The sequence below is a fragment of the Chiloscyllium plagiosum genome, unplaced genomic scaffold, assembly GCF_037043375.1.
Source record: "Chiloscyllium plagiosum isolate Xiang-an unplaced genomic scaffold, Cpla_swu_hap1 HiC_scaffold_32, whole genome shotgun sequence".
NCBI classification, from domain to species: domain Eukaryota; kingdom Metazoa; phylum Chordata; class Chondrichthyes; order Orectolobiformes; family Hemiscylliidae; genus Chiloscyllium; species Chiloscyllium plagiosum.
In genome coordinates, this window is record NW_028270170.1 from 14,594,433 (window position 1) to 14,617,891 (window position 23,459).

The following is a 23,459-nucleotide window of genomic DNA, read 5'->3' on the forward strand; positions in this document are numbered from 1 at the left end:
GCTGGGGCTTGACTCTAGTCCGCACTGGGTCTTGACTCCAGTCCGCACTGGGCCTTGACTCCAGTCCACACTGTGCCTTGACTCCAGACCACATTGGGCCTTGACTCCAGACCGTGCTGGGGCTTGACTCCAGTCCGCACTGGGTCTTGACTCCAGACCACACTGGGCCTTGACTCCAGTCCACACTGGGCCTTGACTCCAGACCACGTTGGGCCTTGACTCCGGGCCATGCTGGGTCTTGACTCCAGACCACACTGGGTCTTGACTCCTGGCCACACTGGGCCTTGACTCCACACCACACTGGGCCTTGACTCCAGTCCACAATGGGCCTTGACTCCAGTCCGCACTGGGCCTTGACATCAGAACACGCTGGGCCTTTACTCTAGACCACGCTGGGCCTTGACTCCAGTCTGCAGTGGGCCTTGACTCCAGACCACATGGGGCCCTGACACCAGACCACGCTGGGCCTTGATTCCAGACTGCACTGGGACTTGACACAAGGCCATGCTAGGCCTTGACACAAGGCCACACTGGGCCTTGACACCAGACCACGGTGGGCCTTGACTCCAGACCACGCTGGGCATTGACTCCAGATCCCGCTGGGCCTTGACACCAGGCCACACTGGGCATTGACCCCAGACCACGCTGGGCCTTGACTCCAGACCACGCTGGGCCTTGACTCCAGACACGCTGGGCCTTGACTCCAGACCACGCTGGGCCTTGAATCCAGACCACGCTGGGCCTTGACTCCAGTCTGCACTGGACCTTGACTCCAGACCACGCTGGGCCTTGACTCCAGACCACGCTGAGCTTTGACTCCAGTCCGCACTGGGCCTTGACTCCAGGACACACAGAGCCTTGACTCCAGACTGCACTGGGCCTTGTCTCCAGACCACACTGGGCCTTGACTCCAGTCCACATTGGGCCTTGACACCAGACCACGCTGGGCCTTGACTCTAAACCACACTGGGCCTTGAGTCCAGTCTGCAGTGGGCCTTGACTCCAGACCTCATTGGGCCTTGACTCCAGACCGTGCTGGGCCTTGACTCCAGTCCGCACTGGATCTTGACACCATACCACGGAGAGCCTTGACTCCAGACCACGCTGAGCCTTGACTCCAGACCATGCTGGGCCTTGACTCCAGACCGTGTTGGGCTTGACTCCAGACCTTGCTGGGCCTTGACTACAGATCACACTGGGCCTTGACTCCAGACCATGCTGGGCCTTCACTCCGGGCCATGCTGGGCCTTGAATCCAGACCACACTGGGCCTTGACTCCAGTCCGCACTGGGCCTTGACTCCAGTCCGCACTGGGCCTTGATACTAGACCATGATGGGCCTTGACTCTAGACCACGCTGGGCCTTGACTCCAGTCTGCAGTGGGCCTTGACTCCAGACTACATTGGGTTTGACTCCAGGCCACACTGTGCCTTGACTCCGGAACACACTGGGCCTTGGCCCCAGTCCGCACTCGCCCTTGGCTCTAGACCACACTGGGCCTTGACTCTAGACCACACTGGGCCTGGACTCCAGTCCGCACTGGGCCCTGACACCAGACCAGGCTGGGCTTTGATTCCAGACTGCGCTGGGACTTGACACAAGGCCACGCTAGGCCTTGACACAAGGCCACACTGGGCCTTGACACCAGACCACGCTGGGCCTTGACACCAGACCGCGTTGGGCCTTGACTCCAGACCACACTGGGCCCTAACACCAGTCCGCACTGGGCCTTGACTCCAGACAACGCTGGGCCTTGACTCCAGACCTTGCTGGGCCTTGACTCCAGACTGCACTGGGACTTGACACAAGGCCATGCTAGGCCTTGACACAAGGCCACACTGGGCCTTGACACCAGACCACGGTGGGCCTTGACTCCAGACCACGCTGGGCATTGACTCCAGATCACGCTGGGCCTTGACACCAGGCCACACTGGGCATTGACCCCAGACCACGCTGGGCCTTGACTCCAGACCATGCTGGGCCTTGACTCCAGACACGCTGGGCCTTGACTCCAGACCACGCTGGGCCTTGAATCCAGACCACGCTGGGCCTTGACTCCAGTCTGCACTGGACCTTGACTCCAGACCATGCTGGGCCTTGACTCCAGACCACGCTGGGCTTTGACTCCAGTCCGCACTGGGCCTTGACTCCAGGACACACAGAGCCTTGACTCCAGACTGCACTGGGCCTTGTCTCCAGACCACACTGGGCCTTGACTCCAGTCCACATTGGGCCTTGAAACCAGGCCACACTGGGCATTGACCCCAGACCACGCTGGGCCTTGACTCCAGACCATGCTGGGCCTTGACTCCAGACACGCTGGGCCTTGACTCGAGACCACGCTGGGCCTTGAATCCAGACCACGCTGGGCCTTGACTCCAGTCTGCACTGGACCTTGACTCCAGACCACGCTGAGCCTTGACTCCAGACCACACTGGGCCTTGACTCCAGTCCACATTGGGCCTTGACACCAGACCACGCTGGGCCTTGACTCTAAACCACACTGGGCCTTGAGTCCAGTCTGCAGTGGGCCTTGAATCCAGACCTCATTGGGCCTTGACTCCAGACCGTGCTGGGCCTTGACTCCAGTCCGCACTGGATCTTGACACCATACCACGGAGAGCCTTGACTCCAGACCACGCTGAGCCTTGACTCCAGACCATGCTGGGCCTTGACTCCAGACCGTGTTGGGCTTGACTCCAGACCTTGCTGGGCCTTGACTACAGATCACACTGGGCCTTGACTCCAGACCACACTGGGCCTTCACTCCGGGCCATGCTGGGCCTTGAATCCAGACCACACTGGGCCTTGACACCAGTCCGCACTGGGCCTTGACTCCAGTCCGCACTGGGCCTTGATACTAGACCATGCTGGGCCTTGACTCTAGACCACGCTGGGCCTTGACTCCAGTCTGTAGTGGGCCTTGACTCCAGACTACATTGGGTTTGACTCCAGGCCACACTGTGCCTTGACTCCAGAACACACTGGGCCTTGACCCCAGTCCGCACTCGGCCTTGGCTCCAGACCACACTGGGCCTTGACTCTAGACCACACTGGGCCTTGACTCCAGTCCGCACTGGGCCCTGACACCAGACCAGGCTGGGCTTTGATTCCAGACTCCGCTGGGACTTGACTCAAGGCCACGCTAGGCCTTGACACAAGGCCACACTGGGCCTTGACACCAGACCACGCTGGGCCTTGACACCAGACCGCGTTGGGCCTTGACTCCAGACCACACTGGGCCCTAACACCAGTCCGCACTGGGCCTTGACTCCAGACAACGCTGGGCCTTGACTCCAGACCTTGCTGGGCCTTGACTCCAGACCACGCTGGTCCTTGACTCCAGTCTGCACTGGGCCTTGACTCCAGTCCGCACTGGGCCTTGACACCAGACCACGCTGGGCCTTGACTCCAGACCGTGCTGGGCCTTGACTCCAGTCCACACTGGATCTTGACACCATACCACGGAGAGCCTTGACTCCAGACCACGCTGAGCCTTGACTCCAGACCATGCTGGGCCTTGACTCCAGACCGTGTTGGGCTTGACTCCAGACCTTGCTGGGCCTTGACTCCAGACATGCTGGGCCTTGACTCCAGACCACGCTGGGCCTTGAATCCAGACCACGCTGGGCCTTGACTCCAGTCTGCACTGGACCTTGACTCCAGACCACGCTGGGCCTTGACTCCAGACCACGCTGGGCTTTGACTCCAGTCCGCACTGGGCCTTGACTCCAGGACACACAGAGCCTTGACTCCAGACTGCACTGGGCCTTGTCTCCAGTCCACATTGGGCCTTGACTCCAGACCTCATTGGGCCTTGACTCCAGACCGTGCTGGGCCTTGACTCCAGTCCGCACTGGATCTTGACACCATACCACGGAGAGCCTTGACTCCAGACCACGCTGAGCCTTGACTCCAGACCATGCTGGGCCTTGACTCCAGACCTTGTTGGGCTTGACTCCAGACCTTGCTGGGCCTTGACTACAGATCACACTGGGCCTTGACTCCAGACCACACTGGGCCTTCACTCCGGGCCATGCTGGGCCTTGAATCCAGACCACACTGGGCCTTGACTCCAGTCCGCACTGGGCCTTGACTCCAGTCTGCACTGGGCCTTGATACTAGACCATGCTGGGCCTTGACTCTAGACCACGCTGGGCCTTGACTCCAGTCTGCAGTGGGCCTTGACTCCAGACTACATTGGGCCTTGACTCCAGGCCACACTGTGCCTTGACTCCAGAACACACTGGGCCTTGACCCCAGTCCGCACTCGACCTTGGCTCCAGACCACACTGGGCCTTGACTCTAGACCACACTGGGCCTTGACTCCAGTCCGCACTGGGCCCTGACACCAGACCAGGCTGGGCTTTGATTCCAGACTGCGCTGGGACTTGACACAAGGCCACGCTAGGCCTTGACACAAGGCCACACTGGGCCTTGACACCAGACCACGCTGGGCCTTGACACCAGACCGCGTTGGGCCTTGACTCCAGACCACACTGGGCCCTAACACCAGTCCGCACTGGGCCTTGACTCCAGACAACGCTGGGCCTTGACTCCAGACCTTGCTGGGCCTTGACTCCAGACCACGCTGGTCCTTGACTCCAGTCTGCACTGGGCCTTGACTCCAGTCCGCACTGGGCCTTGACACCAGACCACGCTGGGCCTTGACTCCAGACCGTGCTGGGCCTTGACTCCAGTCCACACTGGATCTTGACACCATACCACGGAGAGCCTTGACTCCAGACCACGCTGAGCCTTGACTCCAGACCATGCTGGGCCTTGACTCCAGACCGTGTTGGGCTTGACTCCAGACCTTGCTGGGCCTTGACTCCAGACCACGCTGGGCCTTCACTCCGGGCCATGCTGGGCCTTGAATCCAGACCACACTGGGCCTTGACTCCAGTCCGCGTTGGGCCTTGACTCCAGACCACACTGGGCCCTAACACCAGTCCGCACTGGGCCTTGACTCCAGACAACGCTGGGCCTTGACTCCAGACCTTGCTGGGCCTTGACTCCAGACCACGCTGGTCCTTGACTCCAGTCTGCACTGGGCCTTGACTCCAGTCCGCACTGGGCCTTGACACCAGACCACGCTGGGCCTTGACTCCAGACCGTGCTGGGCCTTGACTCCAGTCCACACTGGATCTTGACACCATACCACGGAGAGCCTTGACTCCAGACCACGCTGAGCCTTGACTCCAGACCATGCTGGGCCTTGACTCCAGACTGTGTTGGGCTTGACTCCAGACCTTGCTGGGCCTTGACTCCAGACCACACTGGGCCTTCACTCCGGGCCATGCTGGGCCTTGAATCCAGACCACACTGGGCCTTGACTCCAGTCCGCACTGGGCCTTGACTCCAGTCCGCACTGGGCCTTGATACTAGACCATGCTGGGCCTTGACTCTAGAACACGCTGGGCCTTGACTCCAGTCTGCAGTGGGACTTGACTCCAGACTACATTGGGCCTTGACTCCCGGCCACACTGTGCCTTGAAACCAGACCACGCTGGGCCTTGACTCGAGGCCATGCTGGGCCTTGACTCGAGACCATGCTGGGCCTTGACTCCAGACGGTGCTGGGCTTTGACTCCAGACCGTGCTGGGCATTGACTCCAGTCCGCACTGGGCCTTGACCCCAGACCATACTGGGTGTTGTCTCCAGACCGCGCTGGGCCTTGACCCCAGACCGTGCTGGGCCTTGACCCCAGACCGTGCTGGGCCTTGACTCCAGTCCGCACTGGGCGTTGACTCCAGACCACACTGGGCCTTGACTACAGACCCTGCTGGGTCTTGACCCCAGACCGTGCTGGGCCTTGCCTCCAGACTGCGCTGGGCCTTGACTCCAGACAACGCTGGGCCTTGACTCCAGGCCACGCTGGGCCCTGACTCCAGACCACACTGGGCCTTGACTCCAGTCATCACTGAGCCTTGACACCAGACCACGCTGGGCCTTGACTCTAGTCCATGCTGGGCCTTGACTCTAGACCATGCTGGGCCTTGACTCCAGTCTGCAGTGGGCCTTGACTCCAGACCACATTGGGCCTTGACTCCAGACGGTGCTGGGCTTTGACTCCAGTCCGCACTGGGCCTTGACCCCAGACCATACTGGGCGTTGACTCCAGACCGCGCTGGGCCTTGACCCCAGACCGTGCTGGGCCTTGACCCCAGACCGTGCTGGGCCTTGACTCCAGTCCGCACTGGGCGTTGACTCCAGACCACACTGGGCCTTGACTCCAGACCCTGCTGGGTCTTGACCCCGGACCGTGCTGGGCCTTGACTCCAGTCCGTACTGGGCCTTGACTCCAGACCACACTGGGCCTTGACTCCAGACTGCGCTGGGCCTTGACTCAAGACAACGCTGGGCCTTGACTCCAGTCCAGTCAGCAGTGGGCCTTGACTCCAGACCACATTGGGCCTTGACTCCAGACCGTGCTGTGCCTTGACTCCAGTCCGCACTGGGCCTTGACTCCAGGCCACACTGGGCCTTGACTCCAGACTGCGCTGGGCCTTGACCCCAGACCACGCTGGCCTTGACTCCAGTCAGCGCTGGGCCTTGACTCCAGACTACGCTTGGCTTTGACTCCAGGCCACACTGGGCCTTGACTCCAGACCTTGCTGGGCCTTGACTCCAGACCACACTGGGCCTTGACTCCAGTCCAGTCAGCAGTGGGCCTTGACTCCAGACCACATTGGGCCTTGACTCCAGACCGTGCTGTGCCTTGACTCCAGTCCGCACTGGGCCTTGACTCCAGGCCACAGTGGGCCTTGACTCCAGACTGCGCTGGGCCTTGACCCCAGACCACGCTGGCCTTGACTCCAGTCTGCCCTGGGCCTTGACTCCAGACCACGCTTGGCTTTGACTCCAGGCCACACTGGGCCTTGACTCCAGACGGTGCTGGGCTTTGACTCCAGTCCGCACTGGGCCTTGACCCCAGACCATACTGGGCGTTGACTCCAGACTGCGCTGGGCCTTGACCCCAGACCGTGCTGGGCCTTGACCCCAGACCGTGCTGGGCCTTGACTCCAGTCCGCACTGGGCGTTGACTCCAGACCACACTGGGCCTTGACTCCAGACCCTGCTGGGTCTTGACCCCAGACCGTGCTGGGCCTTGACTCCAGTCCGCACTGGGCCTTGACTCCAGACCACACTGGGCCTTGACTCCAGACTGCGCTGGGCCTTGACTCAAGGCAACGCTGGGCCTTGACTCCAGTCCAGTCAGCAGTGGGCCTTGACTCCAGACCACATTGGGCCTTGACTCCAGACCGTGCTGTGCCTCGTCTCCAGTCCGCACTGGGCCTTGACTCCAGGCCACACTGGGCCTTGACTCCAGACTGCGCTGGGCCTTGACCCCAGACCACGCTGGCCTTGACTCCAGTCTGCGCTGGGCCTTGACTCCAGACCACGCTTGGCTTTGACTCCAGGCCACACTGGGCCTTGACTCCAGACGGTGCTGGGCTTTGACTCCAGTCCGCACTGGGCCTTGACCCCAGACCATACTGGGCGTTGACTCCAGACCGCGCTGGGCCTTGACCCCAGACCGTGCTGGGCCTTGACCCCAGACCGTGCTGGGCCTTGACTCCAGTCCGCACTGGGCGTTGACTCCAGACCACACTGGGCCTTGACTCCAGACCCTGCTGGGTCTTGACCCCAGACCGTGCTGGGCCTTGACTCCAGTCCGCACTGGGCCTTGACTCCAGACCACACTGGGCCTTGACTCCAGACTGCGCTGGGCCTTGACTCAAGACAACGCTGGGCCTTGACTCCAGTCCAGTCAGCAGTGGGCCTTGACTCCAGACCACTTTGGGCCTTGACTCCAGACCGTGCTGTGCCTTGACTCCAGTCCGCACTGGGCCTTGACTCCAGGCCACACTGGGCCTTGACTCCAGACTGCGCTGGGCCTTGACCCCAGACCACGCTGGCCTTGACTCCAGTCTGCGCTGGGCCTTGACTCCAGACCACGCTGGGCTTTGACTCCAGGCCACACTGGGCCTTGACACGAGACCACGCTGGGTCTTGACTCCAGACCACGCTGGGCATTGACTCCAGATCACGCTGGGCCTTGACCCCAGGCCACACTGGGCCTTGACTCCAGACCACACTGGGCCTTGACTCCAGTCCGCACTGGGCCTTGACACCAGACCACGCTGGGCCTTGACTCTAGACGACACTGGGCCTTGACTCCAGTCCGCACTGGGCCCTGACACCAGACCAGGCTGGGCTTTGATTCCAGACTGCGCTGGGACTTGACACAAGGCCACGCTAGGCCTTGACACAAGGCCACACTGGGCCTTGACACCAGACCACGCTGGGCCTTGACACCAGACCGCGTTGGGCCTTGACTCCAGACCACACTGGGCCCTAACACCAGTCCGCACTGGGCCTTGACTCCAGACAGCGCTGGGCCTTGACTCCAGACCTTGCTGGGCCTTGACTCCAGACCACGCTGGTCCTTGACTCCAGTCTGCACTGGGCCTTGACTCCAGTCCGCACTGGGCCTTGACACCAGACCACGCTGGGCCTTGACTCCAGACCGTGCTGGGCCTTGACTCCAGTCCGCACTGGATCTTGACACCATACCACGGAGAGCCTTGACTCCAGACCACGCTGAGCCTTGACTCCAGACCATGCTGGGCCTTGACTCCAGACCGTGTTGGGCTTGACTCCAGACCTTGCTGGGCCTTGACTCCAGTCCGCACTGGGCGTTGACTCCAGACCACACTGGGCCTTGACTCCAGACTGCGCTGGGCCTTGACTCCAGACAACGCTGGGCCTTGACTCCAGGCCACGCTGGGCCCTGACTCCAGACCACACTGGGGCCTTGACTCCAGTCTGCACTGGGCCTTGACTCCAGGCCACGCTGGGCCTTGACACCAGACCACGCTGGGCCTTGACGCCAGACCACGCTGGGCCTTGACTCCAGACCGTGCTGGGCCTTGTCTCCAGTCCTTGCTGGGATTGCCTCCAGACCACGCTGGGCCTTGACTGAAGTCCGCACAAGGCCTTGACTCCAGTCCGCGCTGGGCCTTGATTCCAGTCCGCACTGGGCTTTGACTCCAGACCACGCTGGGCCTTGACTCTAGACCACGCTGGGCCTTGACTCCAGTCTGCAGTGGGCCTTGACTCCAGACCACATTGGGCCTTGACTACAGACCATGCTGGGCATTGACTCCAGTCCGCACTGGGCCTTGACTCCAGTCCACACTGGGCCTTGAATCCAGACCACACTGGGCCTTGACTCCAGACTGCACTGGGCCTTGACCCCAGACCACACTGGGCCTTGACTCCAGTCTGCACTGGGCCTTGACACCAGACCACGCTGTGCCTTGAGTCCAGACCTTGCTGGGTCTTGACTCCAGACCACACTGGGCCTTGACTCCAGTCATCACTGAGCCTTGACACCCGACCACGCTGGGCCTTGACTCTAGACCATGCTGGGCCTTGACTCTAGACCATGCTGGGCCTTGACTCCAGTCTGCAGTGGGCCTTGACTCCAGACCACATTGGGCCTTGACTCCAGACGGTGCTGGGCTTTGACTCCAGTCCGCACTGGGCCTTGACCCCAGACCATACTGGGCGTTGACTCCAGACCGCGCTGGGCCTTGACCCCAGACCGTGCTGGGCCTTGACTCCAGTCCGCACTGGGCGTTGACTCCAGACCACACTGGGCCTTGACTCCAGACCGTGCTGGGTCTTGACCCCAGACCGTGCTGGGCCTTCACTCCAGACCACACTGGGCCTTGACTCCAGACGGCGCTGGGCCTTGACTCAAGACAACGCTGGGCCTTGACTCCAGGCCATGCTGGGCCTTGACACAAGGCCACACTGGGCCTTGACACCAGACCACGCTGGGCCTTGACACAAGGCCACACTGGGCCTTGACACCAGACCACGCTGGGCCTTGACCCCAGACCACACTGGGCCTTGACTCCAGTCCGCACTTGGTCTTGACTCCAGTCCGCACTGGGCCTTGACTCCAGTCTGTGCTGGGCCTTGACTCCAGTCTGCGCTGGGCCTTGACCCCAGACCACGCTGGGCCTTGACTCCAGGCCACACTGGGCCTTGACACCAGACCACGCTGGGCCTTGACGCCAGACAACGCTGGGCCTTGACTCCAGACCGTGCTGGGCCTTGACTCCAGACCGTGCTGAGCCTTGCCTCCAGACCACGCCTAGCCTTGACTCCAGTCCGCACTAGGCCTTGACTCCAGTCCGCGCTGGGCCTTGACTCCAGTCCGCACTGGGCTTTGACACTAGACCTCGCTGGGCCTTGACTCTAGACCACGCTGGGCCTTGACTCCAGTCTGCAGTGGGCCTTGACTCCAGACCACATTGGGCCTTGACTACAGACCATGCTGGGCATTGACTCTAGACCGCGCTGGGCCTTGACCCCTGACCACACTGGGCCTTCCCACCATTCTGCGCTGGGCCTTGACTCCAGAACACGCTGGGTCGTGACTCCAGTCTGCACTGGGCCTTGACTCCAGTCCGCACTGGGCCTTGACACCAGACCACGCTGGGCCTTGACTCCAGACCGTGCTGGGCCTTGACTCCAGTCATCACTGGATCTTGACACCATACCACGGAGAGCCTTGACTCCAGACCACGCTGAGCCTTGACTCCAGACCATGCTGGGCCTTGACTCCAGACCGTGTTGGGCTTGACTCCAGACCTTGCTGGGCCTTGACTACAGATCACACTGTGCCTTGACTCCAGACCATGCTGGGCCTTCACTCCGGGCCATGCTGGGCCTTGAATCCAGACAACACTGGGCCTTGACTCCAGTCCGCACTGGGCCTTGACTCCAGTCCGCACTGGGCCTTGATACTAGACCATGCTGGGCCTTGACTCTAGACCACGCTGGGCCTTGACTCCAGTCTGCAGTGGGCCTTGACTCCAGACTACATTGGGCCTTGACTCCAGGCCACACTGTGCCTTGACTCCAGAACACACTGGGCCTTGACCCCAGTCCGCACTCGGCCTTGGCTCCAGAACACGCTGGGCCTTGACTCCAGGCCATACTGGGCCTTGACTCCAGACAACACTGGGTCTTGACTCCAGACCACACTGGGCCTTGACTCCAGTCCTCACTGAGCCTTGAAACCAGACCACGCTGGGCCTTGACTCTAGACCATGCTGGGCCTTGACTCTAGACCATGCTGGGCCTTGACTCCAGTCTGCAGTGGGCCTTGACTCCAGACCACATTGGGCCTTGACTCCAGACGGTGCTGGGCTTTGACTCCAGACCGTGCTGGGCATTGACTCCAGTCCGCACTGGGCCTTGACCCCAGACCATACTGGGTGTTGACTCCAGACCGCGCTGGGCCTTGACCCCAGACCGTGCTGGGCCTTGACCCCAAACCGTGCCGGGCCTTGACTCCAGTCCGCACTGGGCGTTGACTCCAGACCACACTGGGCCTTGACCCCAGACCCTGCTGGGTCTTGACACCAGACCACGCTGGGCCTTGACGCCAGACAACGCTGGGCCTTGACTCCAGACCATGCTGGGCCTTGACTCCAGACCGTGCTGGGCCTTGCCTCCAGACCACGCCTAGCCTTGACTCCAGTCCGCACTAGACCTTGACTCCAGTCCGCGCTGGGCCTTGACTCCAGTCCGCACTGGGCTTTGACACTCGGCCTCGCTGGGCCTTGACTCTAGACCACGCTGGGCCTTGACTCCAGTCTGCAGTGGGCCTTGACTCCAGACCACATTGGGCCTTGACTACAGACCAGGCTGGGCATTGACTCTAGACCGTGCTGGGCCTTGACCCCTGACCACACTGGGCCTTGCCACCAGTCTGCGCTGGGCCTTGACTCCAGTCCGCACTGGGCCTTGACTCCAGTCCACACTGGGCCTTGACTCCAGTCCGCACTGGGCGTTGACTCCAGACCACACTGGGCCTTGACTCCAGACCGTGCTGGGTCTTGACCCCAGACCGTGCTGGGCCTTCACTCCAGACCACACTGGGCCTTGACTCCAGACGGCGCTGGGCCTTGACTCAAGACAACGCTGGGCCTTGACTCCAGGCCACGCTGGGCCCTGACTCCAGACCTTGCTGGGCCTTGACTCCAGACCACACTGGGCCTTGACTCCAGTCCAGTCAGCAGTGGGCCTTGACTCCAGACCACATTGGGCCTTGACTCCAGACCGTGCTGTGCCTTGACACCAGACCGTGCTGGGCCTTGACTCCAGTCCGCACTGGGCCTTGACTCCAGTCCACACTGGGCCTTGACTCCAGTCAGCGCTGGGCCTTGACTCCAGACTGCACTGGGCCTTGACCCCAGACCACGCTGTGCCTTGAGTCCAGACCTTGCTGGGTCTTGACTCCAGACCACATTGGGCCTTGACTCCAGGCCTCACTGCGCCTTGACACCAGACTACGCTGGGTCTTGATTCTAGACTGCGCTGGGCCTTGACACAAGGCTACACTGGGCCATGACTCTAAACCACACTGGGCCTTGACTCCAGTCTGCAGTGGGCCTTGACTCCAGAACACATTGGTCCTTGACTCCTGACCGTGCTGGGCCTTGACTCCAGTCCGCACTTGGTCTTGACTCCAGTCCGCACTGGGCCTTGACTCCAGTCTGTGCTGGGCCTTGACTCCAGTCTGCGCTGGGCCTTGACCCCAGACCACGCTGGGCCTTGACTCCAGGCCACACTGGGCCTTGACACCAGACCACGCTGGGCCTTGACGCCAGACAACGCTGGGCCTTGACTCCAGACCGTACTGGGCCTTGACTCCAGACCGTGCTGAGCCTTGCCTCCAGACCACGCCTAGCCTTGACTCCAGTCCGCACTAGGCCTTGACTCCAGTCCGCGCTGGGCCTTGACTCCAGTCCGCACTGGGCTTTGACACTAGACCTCGCTGGGCCTTGACTCTAGACCACGCTGGGCCTTGACTCCAGTCTGCAGTGGGCCTTGACTCCAGACCACATTGGGCCTTGACTACAGACCATGCTGGGCATTGACTCTAGACCGCGCTGGGCCTTGACCCCTGACCACACTGGGCCTTCCCACCATTCTGCGCTGGGCCTTGACTCCAGAACACGCTGGGTCGTGACTCCAGTCTGCACTGGGCCTTGACTCCAGTCCGCACTGGGCCTTGACACCAGACCACGCTGGGCCTTGACTCCAGACCGTGCTGGGCCTTGACTCCAGTCATCACTGGATCTTGACACCATACCACGGAGAGCCTTGACTCCAGACCACGCTGAGCCTTGACTCCAGACCATGCTGGGCCTTGACTCCAGACCGTGTTGGGCTTGACTCCAGACCTTGCTGGGCCTTGACTACAGATCACACTGTGCCTTGACTCCAGACCATGCTGGGCCTTCACTCCGGGCCATGCTGGGCCTTGAATCCAGACCACACTGGGCCTTGACTCCAGTCCGCACTGGGCCTTGACTCCAGTCCGCACTGGGCCTTGATACTAGACCATGCTGGGCCTTGACTCTAGACCACGCTGGGCCTTGACTCCAGTCTGCAGTGGGCCTTGACTCCAGACTACATTGGGCCTTGACTCCAGGCCACACTGTGCCTTGACTCCAGAACACACTGGGCCTTGACCCCAGTCCGCACTCGGCCTTGGCTCCAGAACACGCTGGGCCTTGACTCCAGGCCATACTGGGCCTTGACTCCAGACAACACTGGGTCTTGACTCCAGACCACACTGGGCCTTGACTCCAGTCCTCACTGAGCCTTGAAACCAGACCACGCTGGGCCTTGACTCTAGACCATGCTGGGCCTTGACTCTAGACCATGCTGGGCCTTGACTCCAGTCTGCAGTGGGCCTTGACTCCAGACCACATTGGGCCTTGACTCCAGACGGTGCTGGGCTTTGACTCCAGACCGTGCTGGGCATTGACTCCAGTCCGCACTGGGCCTTGACCCCAGACCATACTGGGTGTTGACTCCAGACCGCGCTGGGCCTTGACCCCAGACCGTGCTGGGCCTTGACCCCAAACCGTGCCGGGCCTTGACTCCAGTCCGCACTGGGCGTTGACTCCAGACCACACTGGGCCTTGACCCCAGACCCTGCTGGGTCTTGACACCAGACCACGCTGGGCCTTGACGCCAGACAACGCTGGGCCTTGACTCCAGACCATGCTGGGCCTTGACTCCAGACCATGCTGGGCCTTGACTCCAGACCGTGCTGGGCCTTGCCTCCAGACCACGCCTAGCCTTGACTCCAGTCCGCACTAGACCTTGACTCCAGTCCGCGCTGGGCCTTGACTCCAGTCCGCACTGGGCTTTGACACTCGGCCTCGCTGGGCCTTGACTCTAGACCACGCTGGGCCTTGACTCCAGTCTGCAGTGGGCCTTGACTCCAGACCACATTGGGCCTTGACTACAGACCAGGCTGGGCATTGACTCTAGACCGTGCTGGGCCTTGACCCCTGACCACACTGGGCCTTGCCACCAGTCTGCGCTGGGCCTTGACTCCAGAACACGCTGGGCCGTGACTCCAGACCACGCTGGTCCTTGAAACCAGACCTTGCTGGGCCTTGACCCCAGACCACATTGGGCCTTGACTCCAAGCCACACTGGGCCTTGACTCCAGAACATGCTGGGCCTTGATTCCAGACTGCGCTGGGCCTTGACACAAGGCCATACTAGGCCTTGACACAAGGCCACACTGGGCCTTGACCCCAGACCACACTGGGCCTTTACTCCAGACCACACTGGGCCTTCACTCCAGACTGCGCTGGGCCTTGACCCCAGACCACGCTGGGCATTGACGCCTGTCTGCGTTGGGCCTTGACTCCAGACCACGCTGGGCTTTGACTCCAGACCACACTGGGCCTTGACACGAGACCACGCTGGGCCTTGACTCCAGACCACGCTGGGCATTGACTCCAGATCACGCTGGGCCTTGACTCCAGGCCACACTGGGCCTTGACTCCAGTCCGCACTGGCCCTTGACACCAGACCACGCTGGGCCTTGACTCTAGACCACACTGGGCCTTGACTCCAGTCCGCACTGGGCCCTGACACCAGACCACGCTGGGCCTTGATTCCAGACTGCGCTGGGACTTGACACAAGGCCACGCTAGGCATTGACACAAGGCCACACTGGGCCTTGACACCAGACCACGCTGGGGCTTGACTCCAGACCGCGTTGGGCCTTGACTCCAGACCACACTGGGCCCTAACACCAGTCCGCACTGGGCCTTGACACCAGAACACGCTGGGCCTTGACTCTAGACCACGCTGGGTCTTGATTCCAGTCTGCAGTGGGCCATGACTCCAGACCACATTAGGCCTTGACTCCAGACCGTGCTGGGCCTTGACTCCAGTCCGCACTGGGTCTTGACCCCAGACCACACTGGTCCTTGACTCCAGACCGCACTGGGCCTTGAATCCAGACCACGCTGGGCCTTGACTCCAGTCTGCACTGGGCATTGACTCCGACCATGCTGGGCCTTGTCTCCAGACCACACTGGGCCTTGACTCCAGACCACGCTGGGCCTTGACTCCAGACCACGCTGGGCCTTGACTCCAGTCTGCAGTGGGCCTTGACTCCAGACCACATTGGGCCTTGACTCCAGGCCACACTGGGCCTTGACACCAGGCCACGCTGGGCCTTGATTCTTCACTGCGCTGGGCCTTAACACAAGGCTACACTGGGCCTTGACACCAGACCACGCTGGGCCTTGACTCCAGGCCACACTGGGCCTTGACACCAGCCCACACTGGGCCTTGGCTCCAGACTACACTGCGCCTTGACTCCAGACCACACTGGGCCCTGACACCAGAGCACGCTGGGCTTTGATTCCAGACTGCGCTGGGCCTTGACAGAAGGCCACACTGGGCCTTAACTCCAGACCACATTGGGCCTTGACTCCAGATCACACTGGGCCTTGACTCCAGACCACGCTGGGCCTTGACTCTAGACCACGCTGGGCCGTGACTCCAGTCTGAAGTGGGCCTTGACTCCAGTCCGCACTGGGCCTTGATACTAGATCATGCTGGGCCTTGACTCTAGACCACGCTGGGCCTTGACTCCAGTCTGCAGTGGGCCTTGACTCCATACTACATTGGGCCTTGACTCCAGGCCACACTGTGCCTTGACTCCAGAAGACACTGGGCCTTGACCCCAGTCCGCACTCGGCCTTGGCTCCAGACCACACTGGGCCTTGACTCCAGTCCGCACTGACACTTGACTCCAGAACACGCTGGGCCTTGACTCCAGGCCATACTGGGCCTTGACTCCAGACAACACTGGGTCTTGACTCCAGACCACACTGGGCCTTGACTCCAGTCCTCACTGAGCCTTGAAACCAGACCACGCTGGGCCTTGACTCTAGACCATGCTGGGCCTTGACTCTAGACCATGCTGGGCCTTGACTCCAGTCTGCAGTGGGCCTTGACTCCAGACCACATTGGGCCTTGACTCCAGACGGTGCTGGGCTTTGACTCCAGACCGTGCTGGGCATTGACTCCAGTCCGCACTGGGCCTTGACCCCAGACCATACTGGGTGTTGACTCCAGACCGCGCTGGGCCTTGACCCCAGACCGTGCTGGGCCTTGACCCCAGACCGTGCTGGGCCTTGACTCCAGTCCGCACTGGGCGTTGTCTCCAGACCACACTGGGCCTTGACCCCAGACCCTGCTGGGTCTTGACACCAGACCACGCTGGGCCTTGACGCCAGACAACGCTGGGCCTTGACTCCAGACCGTGCTGGGCCTTGACTCCAGACCGTGCTGGGCCTTGCCTCCAGACCACGCCTAGCCTTGACTCCAGTCCGCACTAGGCCTTGACTCCAGTCCGCGCTGGGCCTTGACTCCAGTCCGCACTGGGCTTTGACACTCGACCTCGCTGGGCATTGACTCTAGACCACGCTGGGCCTTGACTCCAGTCTGCAGTGGGCCTTGACTCCAGACCACATTGGGCCTTGACTACAGACCATGCTGGGCATTGACTCTAGACCGTGCTGGGCCTTGACCCCTGACCACACTGGGCCTTCCCACCAGTCTGCGCTGGGCCTTGACTCCAGAACACGCTGGGCCGTGACTCCAGACCACGCTGGTCCTTGAAACCAGACCTTGCTGGGCTTGACCCCAGACCACATTGGGCCTTGACTCCAAGCCACACTGGGCCTTGACTCCAGACCATGCTGGGCCTTGATTCCAGACTGCGCTGGGCCTTGACACAAGGCCACACTGGGCCTTGACACCAGACCACGCTGGGCCTTGACCCCAGACCACACTGGGCCTTGACTCCAGACCACACTGGGCCTTGACTCCAGACTGCGCTGGGCCTTGACCCCAGACCACGTTGGGCATTGACTCCTGTCTGCGCTGGGCCTTGACTCCAGACCACGCTGGGCTTTGACTCCAGACCACACTGGGCCTTGACACGAGACCACGCTGGGCCTTGACTCCAGACCACGCTGGGCATTGACTCCAGATCACGCTGGGCATTGACTCCAGGCCACACTGTGCCTTGACTCCAGACCACACTGGGCCTTGACTCCAGTCCGCACTGGCCCTTGACACCAGACCACGCTGGGCCTTGACTCTAGACCACACTGGGCCTTGACTCCAGTCCGCACTGGGCCCTGACACCAGACCACGCTGGGCCTTGATTCCAGACTGCGCTGGGACTTGACACAAGGCCACGCTAGGCATTGACACAAGGCCACACTGGGCCTTGACACCAGACCACGCTGGGGCTTGACTCCAGACCGCGTTGGGCCTTGACTCCAGACCACACTGGGCCCTAACACCAGTCCGCACTGGGCCTTGACTCCAGTCCGCACTGGATCTTGACACCAGAACACGCTGGGCCTTGACTCTAGACCACGCTGGGTCTTGATTCCAGTCTGCAGTGGGCCATGACTCCAGACCACATTAGGCCTTGACTCCAGACCGTGCTGGGCCTTGACTCCAGACCACACTGGTCCTTGACTCCAGACCGCACTGGGCCTTGAATCCAGACCACGCTGGGCCTTGACTCCAGTCTGCACTGGGCATTGACTCCGACCATGCTGGGCCTTGTCTCCAGACCACACTGGGCCTTGACTCCAGATCACGCTGGGCCTTGACTCCAGACCACATTGGGCCTTGACTCCAGGCCACACTGGGCCTTGACACCAGGCCACGCTGGGCCTTGATTCTTCACTGCGCTGGGCCTTAACACAAGGCTACACTGGGCCTTGACACCAGACCACGCTGGGCCTTGACTCCAGGCCACACTGGGCCTTGACACCAGCCCACACTGGGCCTTGGCTCCAGACTACACTGCGCCTTGACTCCAGACCACACTGGGCCCTGACACCAGAGCACGCTGGGCCTTGATTCCAGACTGCGCTGGGCCTTGACAGAAGGCCACACTGGGCCTTAACACCAGACCACATTGGGCCTTGACTCCAGATCACACTGGGCCTTGACTCCAGACCACGCTGGGCCTTGACTCTAGACCACGCTGGGCCTTGACTCCAGTCTGCAGTGGGCCTTGACTCCAGACCATGCTGGGCATTGACTCCAGTCCGCACTGGGCCTTGACTCCAGTCCACACTGGGCCTTGAAACCAGACCACACTGGGCCTTGACTCTAGACCACGCTGGGCCTTGACCCCTGACCTCGCTGGGCCTTCACACCAGTCTGCGCTGGGCCTTGACTCCAGAGCACGCTGGGCCTTGACTCCAGACCACGCTGGTCCTTGAAACCAGACCTTGCTGGGCCTTGACCCCAGACCACATTGGGCCTTGACTCCAGGCCACACTGGGCCTTGACTCCAGACTGCGCTGGGCCTTGATTCCAGACTGCGCTGGGCCTTGACACAAGGACACACTGGGCCTTGACACCAGACCACGCTGGGCCTTGATCCCAGACCACACTGGGCCTTGACGCCAGACCACGCTGGGCCTTGACACCAGACCGCGCTGAGCCTTGACTCCAGACCACACTGGGCCCTGACACCAGACCACACTGGGCCTTGACTCCAGACCGTGCTGGGCCTTGACTCCAGTCCGCACTGGGCCTTGACTCCAGACCACACTGGGCCTTGACTCCAGACTGCGCTGGGCCTTGACTCCAGACCACGCTGGGCCTTGACTCCAGGCCATGCTGGGCCCTGACTCCAGACCTTGCTGGGCCTTGACTCCAGACCACACTGGGCCTTGACCCCAGTCCAGTCAGCAGTGAGCCTTGACTCCAGAACACATTGGGCCTTGACTCCAGACCGTGCTGGGCCTTGACCCCAGACCGTGCTGGGCCTTGACTCCAGTCCGCACTGGGCCTTGACTCCAGACGACACTGGGCCTTGACTCCAGACTGCGCTGGGCCTTGACACCAGACCACGCTGGCCTTGACTCCAATCTGCGCTGGGCCTTGACTCCAGACCACGCTGGGCTTTGACTCCAGGCCACACTCTCCCTTGACTCCAGACCGTGCTGGGCCTTGAATCCAGTCCTTGCTAGGCCTTGCCTCCAGACCACGCTGGGCCTTGACTCCAGTCAGCATTGGGCCTTGACTCCAGACCACGCTGGGCCTTGACTCTAAACCACACTGGGTCTTGACTCCAGTCTGCAATGGGCCTTGACTCCAGAACACATTGGGCCTTGACTCCAGTCCGCACTGGATGTTGACTCCAGTCCGCACTGGGCCTTGACTCCAGTCCACACTGGGCCTTGACTCTAGACCACTCTGGGCCTTGACTCCAGACCATGCTGGGCCTTGATTCCAGACTGTGCTGGGCCTTGACACAAGGCCATTCTTGGCCTTGACACAAGGCCACACTGGGCCTTGACACCAGACCATGCTGGGCCTTGACCCCAGACCACACTGGGCCTTGATGCCAGACCACGCTGGGCCTTGACAGCAGACCACGCTGAACCTTGACTCCAGATCACACTGGGCCCTGACACCAGACCACACTGGGCCTTGACTCCAGACGGTGCTGGGCCTTGACCCCAGACCGTGCTGGGCCTTGACTCCAGTCCGCACTGGGCCTTGACTCCAGACCACACTGGGCCTTGACTCCAGACTGCGCAGGGCCTTGACTCCAGACCACGCTGGGCCTTGACTCCAGGCCACGCTGGGCCCTGGCTCCAGACCTTGCAGGGCCTTGACTCCAGACCACGCTGGTCCTTGACTCGAGGCCACACTGGGCCTTGACTCCAGTCCAGTCAGCAGTGGGCCTTGACTCCAGACCACATTGGGTCTTGACTCCAGACCGTGCTGGGCCTTGACTCCAGTCCGCACTGGGCCTTGACTCCAGACCACGCTGGGCCTTGACTCCAGACCACGCTGGGCATTGACTCCAGATCACGCTGGGCCTTGACTCCAGACCACACTGGGCCTTGATTCCAGACTGCGCTGGGACTTGACACCAGTCCGCACTGGGCCCTGACACCAGACCAAGCTGGGCTTTGATTCCAGACTGCGCTGGGACTTGACACAAGGCCACGCTAGGCCTTGACACAAGGCCACACTGGGCCTTGACACCAGACCACGCTGGGCCTTGACACCAGACCGGGTTGGCCCTGACTCCAGACCACACTGTGCCCTAACACCAGTCCGCACTGGGCCTTGACTCCAGACCACGCTGGGCCTTGACTCCAGACCTTGCTGGGCCTTGACTCCAGACCACGCTGGGCCTTGACTCCAGACCGTGCTGGGCCTTGACTCCAGTCCGCACTGGGTCTTGACCCCAGGCCACACTGGGCCTTGACTCCAGACCGCACAGGGGCCTTGACTCCAGACCATGCTGGGCCTTGACTCCAGTCTGCACTGGGCATTGACTCCAGACCACACTGGGCCTTGACTCCAGACCACACTGGGCCTTGACACTAGACCACGCTGTGCCTTGACTCCAGACCGTGCTGGGCCTTGACTCCAGTCCGCACTGGGACTTGACCCCAGACCACACTGGGCCTTGACTCCAGACCGCACTGGGCCTTGAATCCAGACCACGCTGGGCCTTGACTCCAGTCTGCAGTGGGCATTGACTCCGACCATGCTGGGCCTTGTCTCCAGACCACACTGGGCCTTGACTCCAGACCACGCTGGGCCTTGACTCCAGACCACATTGGGCCTTGACTCCAGGCCACACTGGGCCTTGACACCAGACCACGCTGGGCCTTGATTCTAAACTGCGCTGGGCCTTGACACTAGGCTACACTGGGCCTTGACTCCAGACCACGCTGGGCCTTGACTCCAGGCCACACTGGGCCTTGACACCAGACCACACTGGGCCTTGACTCCAGACCACACTGCGCCTTGACTCCAGACCACACTGGGCCCTGACACCAGAGCACGCTGGGCCTTGATTCCAGACCACGCTGGCCTCGACTCCAGTCTGCGCTGGGCCTTGAATGCAGACCACGCTGGGCTTTGACTCCAGGCCACACTGGGCCTTGACACGAGACCACGCTGGGCCTTGACTCCAGACCACGCTGGGCATTGACTCCAGATCACGCTGGGCCTTGACTCCAGGCCACACTGGGCCTTGACTCCAGACCACATTGGGCCTTGACTCCAGTCCGCACTGGGCCTTGACACCAGACCACGCTGGGCCTTGACTCTAGACCACACTGGGCCTTGACACCAGACCACACTGCGCCTTGACTCCAGACCACACTGGGCCCTAACACCACTGCACGCTGGGCCTTGATTCCAGAGTGCGCTGGGCCTTGACAGAAGGCCACACTGGGCCTTGACACCAGACCACACTGGGCCTTGACTCCAGACCACACTGCGCCTTGACTGCAGACCACGCTGGGCCTTGACTCTAGACCACGCTGGGCCTTGACTCCAGTCTGCAGTGGGCCTTGACTCCAGACCACATTGGGCCTTGACTACAGACCATGCTGGGCATTGACTCCAGTCCGCACTGGGCCTTGACTCCAGACCACACTGGGCCTTGACTCTAGACCGCGCTGGGCCTTGTCCCCTGACCACGCTGGGCCTTCACACAAGTCTGCGCTGCGCCTTGACTCCAGAGCGCGCTGGGCCGTGACTCCAGACCACGCTGGTCCTTGAAACCAGACCTTGCTGGGCCTTGACCCCAGACCACACTGGGCCTTGACGCCAGACCACGCTGGGCCTTGACACCAGACCGCGCTGAGCCTTGACTCCAGACCACACTGGGCCCTGACACCAGACCACACTGGGCCTTGACTCCAGACCACGCTGGGCCTTGACTCCAGTCTGCAGTGGGCCTTGACTCCACACCACATTGGGCCTTGACTACAGACCATGCTGGGCATTGACTCTAGTCCGTGCTGGGCCTTGACCCCTGACCACACTAGGCCTTCCCACCAGTCTGCGCTGGGCCTTGACTCCAGAACACGCTGGGCCGTAACTCCAGACCATGCTGGTCCTTGAAACCAGACCTTGCTGGGCCTTGACCCCAGACCGTGCTGGGCCTTGACTCCAGTCCGCACTGGGTCTTGACCCCAGACCACACTGGTCCTTGACTCCAGACCGCACTGGGCCTTGAATCCAGACCACGCTGGGCCTTGACTCCAGTCTGCACTGGGCATTGACTCCGACCATGCTGGGCCTTGTCTCCAGACCACACTGGGCCTTGACTCCAGACCACGCTGGGCCTTGACTCCAGACCACATTGGGCCTTGACTCCAGGCCACACTGGGCCTTGACACCAGACCACGCTGGGCCTTGATTCTTCACTGCGCTGGGCCTTAACACAAGGCTACACTGGGCCTTGACACCAGACCACGCTGGGCCTTGACTCCAGGCCACACTGGGCCTTGACACCAGCCCACACTGGGCCTTGGCTCCAGACTACACTGCGCCTTGACTCCAGACCACACTGGGCCCTGACACCAGAGCACGCTGGGCCTTGATTCCAGACTGCGCTGGGCCTTGACAGAAGGCCACACTGGGCCTTAACTCCAGACCACATTGGGCCTTGACTCCAGATCACACTGGGCCTTGACTCCAGACCACGCTGGGCCTTGACTCTAGACCACGCTGGGCCTTGACTCCAGTCTGAAGTGGGCCTTGACTCCAGTCCGCACTGGGCCTTGATACTAGACCATGCTGGGCCTTGACTCTAGACCACGCTGGGCCTTGACTCCAGTCTGCAGTGGGCCTTGACTCCATACTACATTGGGCCTTGACTCCAGGCCACACTGTGCCTTGACTCCAGAACACACTGGGCCTTGACCCCAGTCCGCACTCGGCCTTGGCTCCAGACCACACTGGGCCTTGACTCCAGTCCGCACTGACACTTGACTCCAGAACACGCTGGGCCTTGACTCCAGGCCATACTGGGCCTTGACTCCAGACAACACTGGGTCTTGACTCCAGACCACACTGGGCCTTGACTCCAGTCCTCACTGAGCCTTGAAACCAGACCACGCTGGGCCTTGACTCTAGACCATGCTGGGCCTTGACTCTAGACCGCGCTGGGCCTTGACCCCAGACCGTGCTGGGCCTTGACCCCAGACCGTGCTGGGCCTTGACTCCAGTCCGCACTGGGCGTTGTC